The following is a 17,929-nucleotide window of genomic DNA, read 5'->3' as shown; positions in this document are numbered from 1 at the left end:
CCCCTTAAGGAAATCATCCAGCCCTCTTTTAAAAGTTGTTATAACGTCTGCCATTACTACCTCTTGTGGTAGGACATTCCACAGTCTGACTACTCTAACTGTAAAAATAAAATAAATAAATCTTTATTTTTATATAGCACTAACATATTCCGCAACACTGTCCCCATTGGGGATCACAATCTAAATTCCCTATCTCTATGTCTTTGGAGTGTGGGAGGAAACCGGAGACCCCGGAGGAAACCCACACAAGCACAGGGAGAACATACAAACTCCTTTCTTATGTTGTCCTTGGTGGGATTCAAACCCAGGACCCCAGAGCTGCAAGACTGCAGTGCTATTACTATACCAGATCAGACTTTTTTAAAAGTGACCTCCATTTTTTCATGATACCATAATTGCCAGTATATCACAAGAACTAACATTACTAATTCATAATATAAATCATGAAGAAGGTATTTTCCTCTTACAGGGGTACTTCCACCCAATACTTTCTTTAAACTGTTTCCTTTCCAGGACCCTTTGACAAGTGATTATTATAATAGAGGATCAGAGTGCAGGAAGTGAGTAATGTTTGGCTATTTTTATTTGCTAATCCAGACAACACCCAAAGGCATTTTTTTATTTTGGCTGCAGAGTCTTATTATGTCGTATTAGAATCCTAGAAGACAAGCTTTATATGACCATAGAAAATGCATTCTTATCGACAGGTTTCTTAAGGGTATGTGCACATAACATCTTTTACCAGCCTACTTGCTGAGATTCGAAGCAGAAGATGAGGGGAGGGGAGAGAGAGAGAGAGAGAGAGAGAGAGAGAGAGAAAGAGCGAGAGAAAAAAAAAGAAAAAATCCTGAACCCGGATCGTGCAGCCGGATTTCCGGATCCAGGTCGGATCCAAATCGGACACTGAAACCGCGCGGATCCGGACTTTTACAGTTCGGGTCCGCTCAACACTAGTCACTTGGCCTCTTCGAAGTATGAAGCAATTATAAGGCTATGTGCGCACTTGAAAATGGACTTTTCTTCCGAAAAATCCGCACCCTCTGGCAGAATTCCGCACCTGCGGCAAAAACCGCGGTAAAACCACACCTGCGTTTTTGACGCGTTTTTTTCCGCGTTTTTGCCCCGGTTTTTCCGCGGGTTAGTCCCTGCGTTTTTTTTTACCATTATATATGGCAAAAAACGCAGGTACCTGCAGAAAAGAAGTGACATGCTTATTACTTATTACAGTGGAAATTCCGTGGGTAAAAAAACGCAATGTGCACACAGCATTTTTTTATACCCATAGATTTTGCTGGGGAATGACTGCAGAAATGTTAGACACATTTTCTGCTGCAAATCCGCAGCAAATCCACGGTAAAATCTGCGGTAAATCCGCAGCGTGCGCACATAGCCTAAGGCCGCTTTCACACTGCGCTCCTCTCCCCATTCAGTGGTCCAGTTGGTCTTCTTTCCGAATCCCTTGCAAAACGGGACTCGGATGTATGCGCCAATGGGGCCACTGGCTATAATGGTGCAGAAGGAGCCACCATGTGCTCTGTCGTGCACCGTATAGCCCCAAAGTGGTGCACAACAGAGCACATGGTAACTGTTTTTGGTGTGTTTTTCTACTAGAAGATACAGATTTTATGGAGAAAATGTATGCACTAAATCTGCACCGTGTGTACATAGCCTTAAACAAAGCAAAACAGACAGACCTGGGCAGGAATAGATAGCAAGACCTGACCCACATATTCCCTTCCTGTTGCACCTGTCAATCAAATAGCAGTGCATTTCTGAAACTTTACTTGCACATATTTCTGAAATATAACATCCAATCTCAGGACAAAAGGTATGCTTAGATTCAGCATCATAGTGCCAGTACAGTACTGGCTTTACTTTATATATGAAAATCCTGCTGGTTGGTTCCCTTTAATTCTGATGGTTCTATAAAGGATTTACTGAACACACATCAATTTACACGTAAATGCTAGATCTTATGATTGATCGCTGACCTACTAACCAAACCTTGTTTGGAGGGAAAGCGACCCCTTATTTATTCAGCTTGTTCCTATACACAGATGTTTTTCTGCACAGTGTGTGAATGGAGGTGCTTATTGCTGTGATGTATAGGTGGGGGAGGTGAAGGTTGTATCATTGGGGGAGGTCTCGACTATTCCAGAATGTCGACTTTATATAAACATGACCTCTGCAGGTGTATACAATGGGTCTATGAGAGCAGAGGGTGGTGGGGGTTGTCAGCATTAGGTCTGCGTTACATCTGTGGTATCCTGAGAGTGGCGGGGCATGCATTACTGACTACTGTGTAATGAGATGTCTGCAGGTTGTGGCTATGGTGCTGATATGCTGTCAGTCTGTTATAAGGCTTGCCACCTATATGAGCAGTAAGCTGAGTGGTTGTGAGAACGATATCCTCTTGTAGCATACGGTATGGCATATATGTGCTGCGTGGTTGATGGAAGGACGCCAGTGTATGCCTGCTATCGCAGTGCAGTGGGGCAGCCGAGGAAGCCAATTCCTTGTGTTTCTTGCCATTGTTTCCTATGAGAAGGGAGAGCTTATCTCAGTGGTGGTATATAAGCAGGAGCATGGCTGCAGCTATGAGGCCATAGCATTGAATATACCCGACACAGAGACGCGCACAAATCCTTCCCATTGCTCATCTGTATTCTGACCAGGTAGTAACATTACCCAGCATCCTTCCTTTTACTGCTGTCGCCTCATTGAAAATTCTGCAGGCACTTATTTACCTCAGTAACCTCCAAACACTATCAGGAGTCGTAGCAAGACCTCAAAGGAGAAAAAAATCGGATCTAACGACCTTCTGACAACTATTGTGTCACATACCGTAAACCCATTTTATTTCAATTTCATATTTTCTTCACATACAGAAATAATAGCGTCTCCTATAAGATGGATCTTCAGTGCCTATTGGACCCTTAGGGGCACTTTGCACACTACGACATCGCAGGCCGATGCTGCAATGCCGAGCGCGATAGTCCCCGCCCCCGTCGCAACTGCGATATCCTTGTGATAGTTGCCGTAGCGAACAGTATCGCTACGGCAGCTTCACATGGACTCACCCGTCCTGCGACCGTCGTTCTGGCCGGCGACCCGCCTCCTTATTAAGGGGGCGGGTCGTATGGCGTCACTGCGATGTCACACGGCAGGCGGCCAATAGGAGCGGAGGGGCGGAGATGAGCGGGATATAAACATCCCGCCCACCTCCTTCTTTCCGCATATCCTACGGAAGCCGCAGTGACGCCGGTAGGAGATGTTCCTCGCTCCTGCGGCTTCACACACGACGCTGCACCGATGATACGATTACGACGCTTTTGCGCTCGTTAATCGTATCATCGAGCCTTTATACACTACGATGTCGCATGCGATGCCGGAAATACGTCATTTTCAATTTGACCCCACCGACATCGCACCTGCGATGTCGTAGTGTGCAAAGCCCGCCTCAGTGTCACGGTTTTATGATATCCTTGGCTTGGCAAAAAGTCAGAAGAGGTGTCACTGATACCCTATTTCCTCTATTTGATACCGTACCACATAATAGGGCTGAATTATCGGAGGGCATATGCTGATAACTAAAACATTAATGAGTCGCTTTCTGCAAAGTCTCCATAATCCTTCACTGCAATGGCTACACGTCATAAGATATAATTCATCATCTGTATTTCTTGTATTACAGATTAATATTTATACTATTGAAAACGTAGTTATTATATCTTATAAGACATGGAGCTGTGTAGTTATACAATCTCCAGAATGACTGCAGTCATTTCTACAGGTGTAGAGGGAACCTGTTACGTTATACGTTCAGGCTGATCTGGGAACAATGGTGAGAGAGACGTTGAGTCCAGTGGGCGGTCCTACTCAGTGATTGACAGCTATCTTTCCATGTACAGTTATACAAGAAATCACTGAATAGGACTGCGTACCAGACTCACGTATGTGTGTCGCCCAGAGCTATGGGGTACTCGGTCCCGGGCGGTGTATTGCTGGGGAGATGTCACTTGGTGGCCGTTGCCCGGTTCCATGACCTTGGGGACGCTTTTTAAAAGGGGAATATTTACAGGGGAGATTATATGAAAGTTTATACGTGACGCCACTTGCGGGTTGCGGCTATATAGATGGAGCCGCCGCTGCACAGTTCTCACTACTGGGGCTGATGTTAGTGGCAGCCTGGATGTTAGGCCCTCCACAAGCAGGGCCAGGCCCCAGAGGATAGGTGATGTGGATGGGTGCAGAAAGAAGATAGGCCACACAAGGGGTTGTAGTGCAACTGGTTGGTTTACTCACAGTGAGATTGAAATTGGTAACCCGAGGAAGGCTGGTCTTGACCGCTGGTCCCCTTAGTCCCAGTGCCGGTTTAGTGACCTGGTTGCTTCTTTCCCCTGCACCTCTCTTTGGTTGATGGGTCCCCGTGGCTTGGAGCGTCTGGGGGTCCCCTCCTGGTAGTCTCAATGGTAGTCCGTATGACAGTAGTGTGAACCCTGTGGGGTCGAAGTCTCTGGTCCTGTTCCCCAGTTCTCCCGTTGCTATTGAGTCCCGAACTTCAAGGTCAGTGAGGTCCTTGATGGTCCCCTCACTGTGCAGATTTTATCAGGTCTGCCTGGAGCATTTGCCTGACCCAGGATTCTGAACCCTGTTGGTGCTATGGTTCCGGGAGCACTCCATCGGCAACCACACGCCTGGGCCCTCAGGTCATCGTCACACTCCTGTCAGTGCTTCTCCTCACTTCCTCCGTGTGTCACTGACTAACTACTGACTGTCCACTGTCTGCCTCTCCCACCTGGTTGTCGAGTGGACTAGATCGGCTCCACCTCTAGGTGGCCATCCATTAGGTCCAACCCTAGTCTGGCACCAGTCTTTGGGGAATTTGGGGAAAAACAGGGATTAACTGGAAAGTTTTTGCTGTTACCGGCACTAGTTTTCAGGGTCCCTGGGGGTAGGCCCTGCACCCTGGTGGGGATGCAGTACCTTGTAGCTCCCTGATGGCTTCAGGGGCGCTACATTTGGATTTGTCAAAATTTGACATGCCTCATTTCTTTTTCTCCAATTGGTTTGCAAAAAATGGGCATGCGAACAAACCCGTAGACTAAAATGGTAGACATTCGAGCTGTGAAAGCACAGAAAGGTCACATATGTGAAACATGGAGGTCTGAATAAGACCTAGGGTTCACATGGTTCAAAATTGGTTCTGAAGCCAAAAAGATATTATTGACATATTTCTAGTTGAGACTCATTCACATATGTGTTTTTATCAAATTTTGATCCATGTGTCTTTTTTTACAATCAGGATGGCATCCATTTTCTTGTGTACAAAAAACTATTCAACGATTTTATACTCATTAAAAAGTAAAAAACTGACAGCACATAAAATTAACAGGAATGGCATCGACTAATGAATGGAGATTGATACATTGTCTGAAGTAATCTGCCACCATTGTTTCTTCGGCGCTCCATTGGGAGACCCAGACGATTGGGTGTATAGCACTGCCTCCGGAGGCCACACAAAGCAATTACACTAAAAAGTGTAAGGCCCCTCCCCTTCTGGCTATACACCCCCCAGTGGGATCACTGGCTCACCAGTTTTCTGCTTTGTGCGAAGGAGGTCAGACATCCACGCATAGCTCCACTGTTTAGTCAGCAGTAGCTGCTGACTATATCGGATGGAAGAAAAGAGGGCCCATACTAGGGCCCCCAGCATGCTCCCTTCTTACCCCACTTGTGGTTTGTAAGGTTGAGGTACCCATTGCGGGTACGGAGGCTGGAGCCCACATGCTGTTTTCCTTCCCCATCCCCCTGAGGGGCTCTGAGGAAGTGGGATCTTACCGGCCACCAAGCCCTGAGGCCGGGCTCCATCCACAGACCCATAGAACCTGCTGGATGTGGAGCGGGAGTGCCGTTCAGGGACAAGGCCCTGCAACTTTCAGGTACTCTGTGTCCCCGTATGACAGGCCACGCACACCCCAGACTTGCTGGGTGTGCTAGTGCGCCGGGGACTGTAGCGCTGTGCGCTGGGCTTATAGTCCCCGCAGATTACTGGGGGACTTTATGTGTGTGGATCGCCGCGCCGACCGCCCCTGGAGCGGCGGCGCAGCTGCGACTTGTAGTGCGCCGGGGACGCGCCGACCGCGCTTTTACGGCGGCGGCGCTTCTAACTTTAGTTCCCGGTCTTTCTGCGGCCTAGCTCCGCTTCGTTAACGCCCCCCACCCTGTCAATCAGGGTAGGGGAGAGACGTTGTTTAATCGGCAGCGCCGAGGGCTGGAGCACGATTTACATGCTCCAGCCCTCTCACTGAGCACAGTAGGACACAGGCTTCGCGCCTTTTCACTGTGCACGCCCTAGGCCCGCCCCCAGGCTTGCAGCTCCCCAGGACGCCGGCAGCCATTATACACATGCAGTCTGGCTGGAGAACGGACGCAGGCTCTGGGGGACCCAGGCTAGGGATTTCTGGCGACCACACACCCGCGCTAAGCGGGCGGTAAGCAGCACATACGTGCGGCCCCACTAGTGCCACAGTGTTATATTTGTGTACTGTTTCGCTGTACCAGATATATTTATATATACTTATATATACTGCACTGTTTGGTCGCTTCTTGGCTGTATACCCTATATTACTCTGGGGAGACAACAACATGTCATCCACAAAACGCAAGGGTGCCAAGGCAAGGGCTGCTTACACTGCTTGTACAGCATGTGGGGCTAATCTACCAGCAGGCTCCAACGACTCTCATTGTGTGCAATGTTCAGTCCCAGTGGCACTTCGTCAGCCAGAGCCTATGGTGGTGGTAGCCCAGGCAGAGTCGCCTGCGACCCCTGCCCCGGTAACGGGGTCAGAATTTGCAGTTTTTGCTGATAAAATGTCTGTGACTATGGCAAAAATCCTGGAAACCTTGCAGTCCAGGCCAGTTGCTCAGACCATGGACACTGCTGTGTCTATGTTCCCCGGCCCCCCTCAGCTGGAATTAATCCGTAATTCAAGGGGGTCCCATGCATCACAGGCTGAGGGCTCTGACTCCGATGACAGTCCCAGTCCGCCTAAGCGAGCTCGCTGGGAGAGACCCTCCACGTCATCACGCGGATCAGGGTCTCAGCGAGAAGGGTCTCTATATGATGACTCAGAGGTGGGTGATCAGGAGTCCTGTCCTGACGCCGCACTCAATTTGGATACGCCAGATGGTGACGCCATGGTAAATGACCTGATAGCGGCCATCAATAGGCTGTTGGATATTTCTCCCCCAGCTCCTTCTGCAGAGGAGGCAGCTGCACAGCAGGAGAAATTCCATTTCCTGTATCCCAAGCGTAAATTAAGCACTTTTCTGGACCACTCTGATTTCAGAGAATCCATCCAGAAACACAATACTTATCCGGACAAGCGTTTTTCTAAACGCCTTAAGGATACACATTATCCTTTTCCCCCTGACGTGGTCAAACGCTGGACCCAGTGTCCAAAAGTGGACCCTCCAATATCCAGACTGGCAGCTAGATCCATAGTTGCAGTGGAGGATGGGGCTTCACTTAAAGATGCCAATGACAGACAGATGGACCTTTGGTTGAAATCTGTCTATGAAGCTATCGGCGCGTCGTTTGCTCCAGCATTCGCGGCCGTGTGGGCGCTCCAAGCTATTTCAGCTGGTCTGGCACAGGTGGACTCTCTCATACGTCCAGCAGTGCCGCAAGTGGCGTCCCTAACTACACAAATGTCTGCGTTTGCGACCTACGCTATCAATGCGGTACTGGCATCTACGAGCCGTACCTCAATGGCATCCGCCAACTCTGTAGTTTTGCGCAGAGCCTTGTGGTTAAAAGAATGGAAAGCAGATTCTGCTTCTAAAAAATGTTTAACCAGCTTGCCATTATCTGGAGACAGACTGTTTGGTGAGCAATTGGCGGAAATCATTAAACAGTCCAAAGGTAAGGACTCCTCCTTACCCCAGCCCAGATCAAGCAAACCTCCACAGAGGAAGTGGCAGTCAAGGTTTCGGTCCTTTCGAGGCTCGGGCAAGCCCCAATTCTCCTCGTCCAAAGGGACTCATAAAGAGCAAAGGAGCTCTGATTCCTGGCGGGCTCACTCACGCCCCAAGAAAGCAACCGGAGGTACCGCTTCCAAGGCGGCTGCCTCATGACTTTCGGCCGCCTCCCTCCGCATCCTCGGTCGGTGGCAGGCTCTCCCGCTTTTGCGACATTTGGCTGCCACAGGTCAAAGACCGGTGGGTAACAGACATTTTGTCTCACGGGTACAGGATAGAGTTCAGTTCTCGTCCTCCGCCTCGGTTCTTCAGAACTTCCCCACATCCCGACCGAGCAGATGCCCTTCTGCAGGCGGTGAATTCTCTAAGAGCAGAAGGAGTGGTGGTCCCTGTTCCTCTTTAGGAACGAGGTCAAGGTTTTTACTCCAATCTCTTTGTGGTGCCAAAAAAGGACGGCTCATTCCGTCCTGTTCTGGACCTAAAACTGCTCAACAAGCATGTGAACGCCAGGCGGTTCCGGATGGAATCCCTCCGCTCAGTCATTGCCTCAATGTCTCAAGGAGATTTCCTAGCATCAATAGACATCAAAGATGCTTATCTCCACGTGCCGATTGCTACAGAGCACCAACGCTTTCTACGCTTCGTGATAGGAGACGACCATCTTCAGTTCGTAGCTCTGCCATTTGGTCTGGCGACAGCCCCACGGGTGTTCACCAAGATCATGGCGGCAGTGGTAGCAGTCTTGCACTCTCAGGGACACTCTGTGATCCCTTACTTGGACGATCTACTGGTCAAGGCACCCTCTCAAGAGGCATGCCAACTCAGCTTGGCTGTTGCACTGGAGACTCTCCAGACGTTCGGGTGGATCATCAACTTCTCAAAGTCAAATCTGTCACCGACCCAATCACTAACGTATCTTGGCATGGAGTTTCATACTCTCTCAGCGATAGTGAAGCTTCCGCTGGACAAGCAGCGGTCTCTACAGACTGGGGTGCAGGCTCTCCTTCAAAGTCAGTCACACTCCTTAAGACGCCTCATGCACTTTCTCGGGAAGATGGTGGCGGCAATAGAGGCGGTTCCGTTTGCGCAGTTTCATCTGCGCCCACTTCAATGGGACATTCTCCGCCAATGGGACGGGAAGTCAAAATCCCTGGACAGGAAAGTCTCCCTTTCCCAGACGGCCAAGGACTCTCTGCAGTGGTGGCTTCTTCCCACCTCATTATCACAGGGAAGTTCCTTCCTACCACCGTCTTGGGCGGTGGTCACGACAGACGCGAGTCTGTCAGGGTGGGGAGCAGTTTTTCTCCACCACAGAGCTCAGGGTACGTGGACTCAGCAGGAGTCCACCCTTCAGATCAATGTTCTGGAATTCAGAGCAGTGTATCTTGCCCTACTAGCCTTCCAGCGGTGGCTGGAAGGAAGGCAGATCCGAATTCAGTCGGACAATTCCACAGCGGTGGCATACATCAACCACCAAGGGGGGACACGCAGTCGGCAAGCCTTCCAGGAAGTCCGTCGGATTCTGTTGTGGGTGGAAGCCACGGCCTCCACCATATCCGCAGTTCACATCCCCGGCGTAGAAAACTGGGAAGCAGACTTCCTCAGTCGCCAGGGCATGGACGCAGGGGAATGGTCCCTTCACCCAGACGTGTTTCAGGAAATCTGTCGCCGATGGGGAAGGCCGGACGTCGACCTAATGGCGTCCCGGCACAACAACAAGGTCCCAGCCTTCATGGCACGGTCTCGCGATCAAAGAGCGCTGGCGGCAGACGCCCTAGTGCAAGATTGGTCGCAGTTCCGGCTCCCTTATGTGTTTCCACCTCTGGCACTCTTGCCCAGAGTGCTACGCAAGATCAGATCCGATTTCAGCCGCGTCATACTCGTCGCCCCAGACTGGCCGAGGAGGGCGTGGTATCCGGATCTGTGGCAGCTCACGGTCGGCCAACCGTGGGCACTACCAGACCGACCAGACTTACTGTCCCAAGGGCCGTTTTTCCATCGGAATTCTGCGGCCCTGAACCTGACTGTGTGGCCATTGAGTCCTGGATCCTAGCGTCTTCAGGATTATCCCAAGGGGTCGTTGCCACCATGAGACAGGCTAGGAAGCCCACGTCCGCTAAGATCTACCACAGAACGTGGAGGATATTCTTATCCTGGTGCTCTGCTCAGGGAGTGTCTCCCTGGCCATTTGCATTGCCTACCTTTCTTTCTTTCCTGCAATCTGGGTTAGAAAAAGGTTTGTCGCTCGGCTCCCTTAAAGGTCAGGTCTCGGCGCTATCCGTCTTTTTTCAGAGGCGTTTGGCACGCCTTCCTAAGGTGCGCACGTTCCTACAGGGGGTTTGCCATATCGTACCCCCGTACAAGCGGCCGTTAGATCCATGGGATCTGAACAGGGTACTAGTTGCCCTCCAGAAGCCGCCCTTCGAGCCTCTGAGGGAGGTTTCACTTTCTAGACTATCACAGAAAGTGGCTTTTCTGGTAGCGATCACATCTCTTCGGAGAGTGTCTGAGCTGGCAGCGCTGTCATCCAAGGCTCCCTTCCTGGTCTTCCACCAGGACAAGGTAGTGCTGCGCCCCATTCAGGAGTTTCTCCCGAAGGTGGTATCCTCTTTTCATCTTAATCAGGATATCTCTTTGCCTTCGTTTTGTCCTCATGCAGTTCATCGGTATGAGAAGGATTTACATTTGTTAGATCTGGTGAGAGCACTCAGAATCTACATTTCCCGCACGGCGCCCTTGCGCCGTTCGGATGCACTCTTTGTCCTTGTCGCTGGTAAGCGCAAAGGGTCGCAGGCTTCTAAGGCCACCCTGGCTCGATGGATCAAAGAACCAATTCTTGAAGCCTACCGTTCTACTGGGCTTCCGGTTCCATCAGGGCTGAAGGCCCAGTCTACCAGAGCCGTGGGTGCGTCCTGGGCATTGCGACACCAGGCTACGGCTCAACAGGTGTGCCAGGCAGCTACCTGGTCGAGTCTGCACACTTTCACCAAACATTATCAGGTGCATACCTATGCTTCGGCGGACGCCAGCCTAGGTAGAAGAGTCCTGCAGGCGGCAGTTGCCTCCCCGTAGGGGAGGGCTGTCTTGCAGCTCTAACATGAGGTATTCTTTACCCACCCAGGGACAGCTTTTGGACGTCCCAATCGTCTGAGTCTCCCAATGGAGCGCCGAAGAAGAAGGGAATTTTGTTACTTACCGTAAATTCCTTTTCTTCTAGCTCCTATTGGGAGACCCAGCACCCGCCCTGTTATCCTTCGGGATTTTTGGTTGTTTTTTCGGGTACACATGTTGTTCATGTTGAACGGTTTTCAGTTCTCCGACGTTACTTCGGAGTGAATTTGTTTAAACCAGTTATTGGCTTTCCTCCTTCTTGCTTTTGCACTAAAACTGGTGAGCCAGTGATCCCACTGGGGGTGTATAGCCAGAAGGGGAGGGGCCTTACACTTTTTAGTGTAATTGCTTTGTGTGGCCTCCGGAGGCAGTGCTATACACCCAATCGTCTGGGTCTCCCAATAGGAGCTAGAAGAAAAGGAATTTACGGTAAGTAACAAAATTCCCTTCTTTCCTGCAGTCTGGGCTTGTTCGGTGTGTCATTGTGTTAGGCTAGTTTCACACTTGCATTGAACGGCATCCATTGCATTGCGTTGTGTGATGGATGCAATGGATGTGTTGCATTTAGTGGCACAATGGATGCAACGGATCGTACAAAACAACGGATTCTTTTTTTTTTTTTCTTCTTTACAGTTTTACCGGCGGCAGACTATTGTGAACGATAAGCTGATCTTCACAGCAGCCGGCCGTTGGATGATCAGCCGATCGCTCACAGCAGCCAGCCGCCGGATGATCAGCTGATCGCTCACAGCAGCCGGTCGCCGGGTGATCAGCTGAGCGTTCGGCCGCCGAGAATGTGTGCGGGGGGCGGAGTGCGGGGTGGGTGGAGCCGAGCGGGGCCATGGCACTGAGGTCATCAGTGCCGCGGGGCTGCATAGCTGGGGACAGGTGAGTGTGTGTGTGTGTTTGTGTGTGTGTGTGTGTGTGTGTCTGTCTGTCTGTGTGTGTGTGTGTGTGTGTGTGTACATGCGGAGTGCGGGAGGGGGCGGAGCCGAGCGGGGAAGTGTCGGGCTCCCTGCACACGTAGCCAGGGTAAATATCGGGTAGCTAAGCAAAGCACTTTACTTGGTTACCCGATATTTACCTTGATTACCAGCGTACACCGCTTAGCGCTGGCTCCTTGCACACGTAGCCAGGGTAAATATCGGGTAACTAGGCAAAGCGCATTGCTTAGTAACCCGATGTGTACCCTGGTTACGTATGCAGGGAGCCAGAGAGAGCATGCGCAGCGAAATCCTACGGATTCCGCTGCTCAAAAAAACGTTACATGCTGCGTTCCTTCCGCCCGGCGGAAGCAACGCAGCGTCGCCCAGTGGAAGCAACGCATGTACTTCTGTCACAATCCGTCATCCATACAAGTCTATGGTAATCAGCGGAATCCGTTAACGGATTCCGCTGTTTTCCAAAAGGGCGGATTGCGCCAGAAGGTAATTAACGCAAGTGTAAAAGTACCCTTAGGGCGGCTTTGCACGTTGCGACATTGCACGTGCGATGTCGGTTGGGTCAAATCGAAAGTGACGCACATCCGGCATCACTTTCGACATCATACTGTCTAAATGCTAGATGATACGATGAACGAGCGCAGAAACGTCGTTATCGTATCATCGTTGCATTCACCGACATTTCCATAATGCCGGTGCAGCGACAGGTACGATGTTGTTCCTCGTTCCTGCGGCAGCACACATCGCTGTGTATGAAGCCGCAGGAGCAAGGAACATCTCCTTACCTGCCGCCGGCGGCTATGTGAAGGACGGAGGTGGGCGGGATGTTTACATCCTACTCACCTCCGCCGCTATTGGCCGCCTGCCGTGTGACGTCGCTATGACGCTGCATGACCCGCCCCCTTAGGAAGGAAGCGGGTCGCCAGCCAGAGCGACAGTCGCAGGGCAGGTGAGTGCATGTGAAGCTGGTGTAGCGATAATTTTCGCTACGCCAGCTATCACACGATATCATACCTGCGACGGGGGCGGGGACTATCGCGTGCGACATCGCAGCATCGGCTTGCGATGTCGCAACGTGCAAAGCCCGCCTTAGTTGTTACAGATTCTACAAATCTAAAGACATTAAGCTCAACAAGCAAATGACATTTCTTCTGACCTTATTTACTTTGGTTCTTTGAGAAAGTGGAGCAATTGTGCCCTGTGGTTGAACAGGCCATCTCATGCCAGTAGTAAAGAAGGGTTGGGAAAAGCCCAGGAGCCATGTGTCCTTTTTGGCTAGCCTGCTAAAATTGCTTTTCTTTTTTATTGTTTTGTATTATTATGCATAATAATCAAAGTCAGATGTACATGTTCATCAATTATGGGTAAAGTTAGATACCACTGGAAAAAAAAAACTAGAGAAGGTATAGCGCTCACCACTTCTGCCGTAGAATGATACCCTGAGGTCTTCAAACGGTGGGTACCAAATCCAGCTGGTGAAGCACAGAATTATAATAACCTTTTTTTTTCTTTTTTTTATTATATGGCGCTAACATATTCCAACATAACACTGTCCCCATTGGGGCTCACAATCTAAATTCCCTATCTGTATGTCTTTGGAGTGTGGGAGGAAACCGGAGAACCTGGAGGAAACCCACGCAAACACGGGGAGAACATACAAACTCCTTGCAGATGTTGTCCTTGGTGGGACTCCAGTGCTAACCACTGAGCCACCGTGCCGCCTTATGGGACATTGCCAGAACAGAGACCAGACAGAGTCCAAAGTGTCTCCATCTACCCCACCACAAAAAAAAACAACCTCTTAAACCTTGATTGGTTTGTCTGGTGAAGATAAGTTATCACCAAGCCCCAGGACAGGTAATAACTTAGGGTACCGTCACACTTTAGCGACGCAGCAGTGATCCCACCAGCGATCTGACCTGGTCACGATCGCTGCTGTGTCACTACATGGTCGCTGATGAGCTGTCAAACAGGCACATCTCACCAGTGACCAGCCCCCAGCCAGCAGCGTCGTGCAAGCGACGTTGCGCTTGCACGGAGCCAGCATCTGGAAGCTGCGGACACTGGTAACTAAGGTAAACATCGGGTATGGTTACCCGATGTTTACCTTAGTTACCAGCGCACACCGCTTAGCTTAGCGTGTGCAGGGAGCAGGAGCCGGCACTGGCAGCGTGAGAGCTGCGGAGTCTGGTAACGAAGGTAAATATCGGGTAACCACCTTGGTTACCCGATGTTTACCTTGGTTACAGCTTACCGCAGGCTGTCAGACGCCGGCTCCTGCTCCCTGCACATTCAGGATTGTTGCTCTCTCGCTGTCACACACAGCGATGTGTGCTTAACAGCGGGAGAGCAACAATAAAAAAACGAACCAGGGCTGTGTGTAACGAGCAGCGATCTCACAGCAGGGGCCAGATCGCTGCTCAGTGTCACACACAGCGAGATCGCTAATGAGGTCACTGCTGCATCACAAAAAATGTGACTCAGCAGCGATCTCAGTAGCGATCTCGCTGTGTGGGAAGTACCCCTTAGAGATCGGTTGGGGTCCAACTGCTGGGACCTACACCGTCATTACAGGACACTTTTATTCTTTAGAATAGGGCGGCAGTGCGCATGCCTGACCACCACTCCATTCATTCTCCATGGGGCTGTCGGAGAAACCTGAGTGTAGAACTCTGGTGGGCATGTGCAATGCTGCTCCATTCTAATAGGTATAAAAGTTCTCCCTTTGGCCAACTGTTGGAAGTTCCTACCGATCTATGGAATAACTTATCACCCATCCCATGGATTAGTAATAATTAGGGATGATCGAATACCTCAAATATTCGGCTTCGTGAATATCTGACAAATAGGTCGCCGCTATGCGAATATTCGATGCGCAATGTAAGTTTATGGGAAGCCCGAATAGTTCCGAATAGTTGTTATTCGGGTTTCCCATAGACTTACATTGCGCATCGAATATTCGCGAATAATCAAATAGCGGCGACCTATTCGGCAAATATTCGCGAAGCCGAATTCGATCATCCCTAGCAATAATGTCTCTTCACTGGAGAACCCTTTTAAATCAATGCTGATATTTGACTATCCTGAGATTATTTAATGGATCCTTGATGTACGGATCTGTAATACAACACCCTTAGAAACAGTAGCAGCAAATATCTTGGATTTTATCTAGACGCACCATGGGGCTTTCTCCCAGATTCACATACAAGGAGTCCCCCATGGCGGCACATTATAGAGTCCCAGAGGCTCTAGTTAACTGACATGATAAGTTACATTTCACACTCTCAATTAGTGATGTGCATGGCGTACAAATTGTGTCAGGACAAATCAAGATGAATAGGTGTCTATTACAATTACATACAAATGCACGGTGACAATAGAGGGGTCTGCAGGCTTCATCATCACTGCACTTTCAATGTTCTATTCCCGATGTATCCAGGATGATGCACATGATAAAAGTCTAATTAACCTGATTATTATACCATGATTGTTTGCAGCATCTGAAAATAAACTCGGAATTAGATTAGTTGGTCGACAGACATGGGTTATGTACAGTAATCACATTTATGGCACTATAACACTGTACTGACTCAGTAATTAAAGGGCAGAAGGGCCTGATCCTTTGTCTCCACAGTGACCCATTGATCCGACCTAACCATTGCCGTCAGATAATGACACATGCACATGAGATCTTACATTATTAAATTGAATCGAGAGGGCTAGTGCAGGTAATATGGACCGAGTTATCTGCAGATGGGTCTTATGTGCGCAGGAATGAGAAGACTGCATTGTTTTCAAGTCCTGGGGGCAAAAAAAACAATGAGGGGCCAAGGGTGGTGTCCATCCCTGGGTGAAATTATGCCCTGTGGCATTGTGTAAGGAATGGTCTGAATAGTTTCCTGGGGGGAAGGTGGGAAGAATGGGACTCAGTTGTTCGAGTCTAGAGCAAACACAGACACATTACCCAGTAATAATAATAATAATTTTATTCATTTAAATAAACAGTAGAGGGTGGACGGAACAGATTTGTGAAAGTAGAGGGTGTGGGACCATGTGCACCTTCATGCAGGTGGAACCACGCTTTTGTACTGTAGATACACAACCTGATCGGATGTGTAGGGTGGCGATTATATCATCGGTTTTGGAAAACTTTTAATCTGATTTTTTAGAATTAGAACTACATGAATTATTTCATAGTATAGCAAATCTATCCACTTGGAAATCTTTTATCCACAGCACTTTTTATAATCGTTAGCATGTAACCCTTTAGGATCGTACTTGACGTATATGACAACTCTATATATTTTCAAACTACACTTTCAATTCAATTGCTACGAGTATTGGAACCTTTAAAATGCATAAAAGATCACATCAGCTGGCTTTTTAAAATTAGTGGCCGTTCTTGAGATATGAACACGTTTCTCTTATTCTTGATTAGAGGTTGTTTGCCTTGGAGGCCGACCAGTGCAGCAGAACATGCGCAGGGCTTACAAGCTTTTTTTCTAGTGGGCTTGTAAGCACTGTTTTGAAGATGGTCAGGATTGCTGGAGTGTGCTGTTACCTCCTAACCCCAGCTAGCTTTACAGATAGCAATAGCAGTCTATCTCATAGGAAATGAGCTGTAGGCAAATGAACAGAAAAGTATTGATGTATCAAGAATGGGCGCAAATTTTAATAAGCAAAAGGGCAAAAGGGCTTGCTTTTACAAGCACCATCCAAATCCCAAAATATTCATCTATTAAAATGGAATAATCCTTTATTATTTATTTTAATTGCTTATATCGCGCCATTAATTTCCTTAATGCTTTACCGATGTGATCATCACTCATAGGCCAGAATCACATTTGTGTATGACTCGGCGAGTCTCACATTGGCATCACCCGACACGGCCGCACACTCTCGGACAGGAGCTGGTCAGCTGCATAGAAATATATGCAGCCAACCAGCCAGCTCCTGTCTGTGGAGTGTGCGGCCGTGCCGAGTGATGCCAATGCGAGACTCGCAAGAGTCTCTCGCGAGTGTGACTCCGGCCATTATCTAAATTTCATATCAGTATATCTTTGGAATATGGGAGGACACTGAAGTACCCGAAGAAAACGCATACAAACTTCTTGCAGATCTTGTCCTTGGTCCAGGACCCCTGGGCTGAAAAACAACAGTGCTAACTACTGAGCCACCGTGCTGCCGATTTAAAGATGGTTTTCTACACAGCCTTTTTGCAGAAAAAAAACACATCACTGCGTTTTGTTTTGTGATTTTGAGAAAAAGGCAGGAGTGGATGAACTCAAAGTAGATGGAAGGTCTTGTACTTTCCCTTCTGCTGGATCCATTTCTGGCTTTGGTTCAAAATCTGCAGGGTTGTTTTACTTGTTTGGCTGACAGGTATCTTCTATCTATTCCAGGCATCTAGGTCGCTATACACCTGAGATAGCTGTTGGCCAACTGATTGTTGGCCGCTCCAAACACTTCCATGCTCAGCTCGGTTGAGCATGCATGTGTTTTTAATAATGAGAAGGGAATCAGTCGCTGCCAGACACCTCTGACGGTGAGTTATCTCTCTTGAGGATCAGGCATGCGGTATTTCATCCATCTTTCCTGGACATTTGGGGGACGTCTCGGACCCCATACACAATAGATGGCTCTCCAGTCCTGTTGAAATCATCTGGTTCAGCTTTTTTCATCTATGCATGGTCAGCTTTACATTTGATGAATGAAGTTAAAAAGCAAATCTTTTTCTAAAGAAAATTACATTCCTACATCAATGATTATAGATCCAGCAATGAGAATTTGGCTGCATATACAGACGTATCAAGTACAGAAATGCATGTGGCTGAAAATCATTTTTTTAATCTGAATTACATTATTTTACCTGCAATCCCATTCAGATAACCAAG

General features: G+C 48.9%; 1 protein-coding gene across 2 annotated transcripts in view; it reads left to right on the top strand.

The window, feature by feature from the left end:
• PRRT4 (proline rich transmembrane protein 4) overlaps positions 1 to 17,929 on the top strand; it is a 92,573-nt gene that overhangs the window by 23,772 nt on the left and 50,872 nt on the right. The gene's annotated exons all lie outside the window — the stretch shown is intronic.

The sequence above is a fragment of the Anomaloglossus baeobatrachus genome, chromosome 4, assembly GCF_048569485.1.
Source record: "Anomaloglossus baeobatrachus isolate aAnoBae1 chromosome 4, aAnoBae1.hap1, whole genome shotgun sequence".
Taxonomy (NCBI): Eukaryota; Metazoa; Chordata; class Amphibia; order Anura; family Aromobatidae; genus Anomaloglossus; species Anomaloglossus baeobatrachus.
The sequence above is the reverse complement of the archived record's forward strand: the minus strand, read 5'-3'. Positions and strand labels throughout refer to the sequence as shown.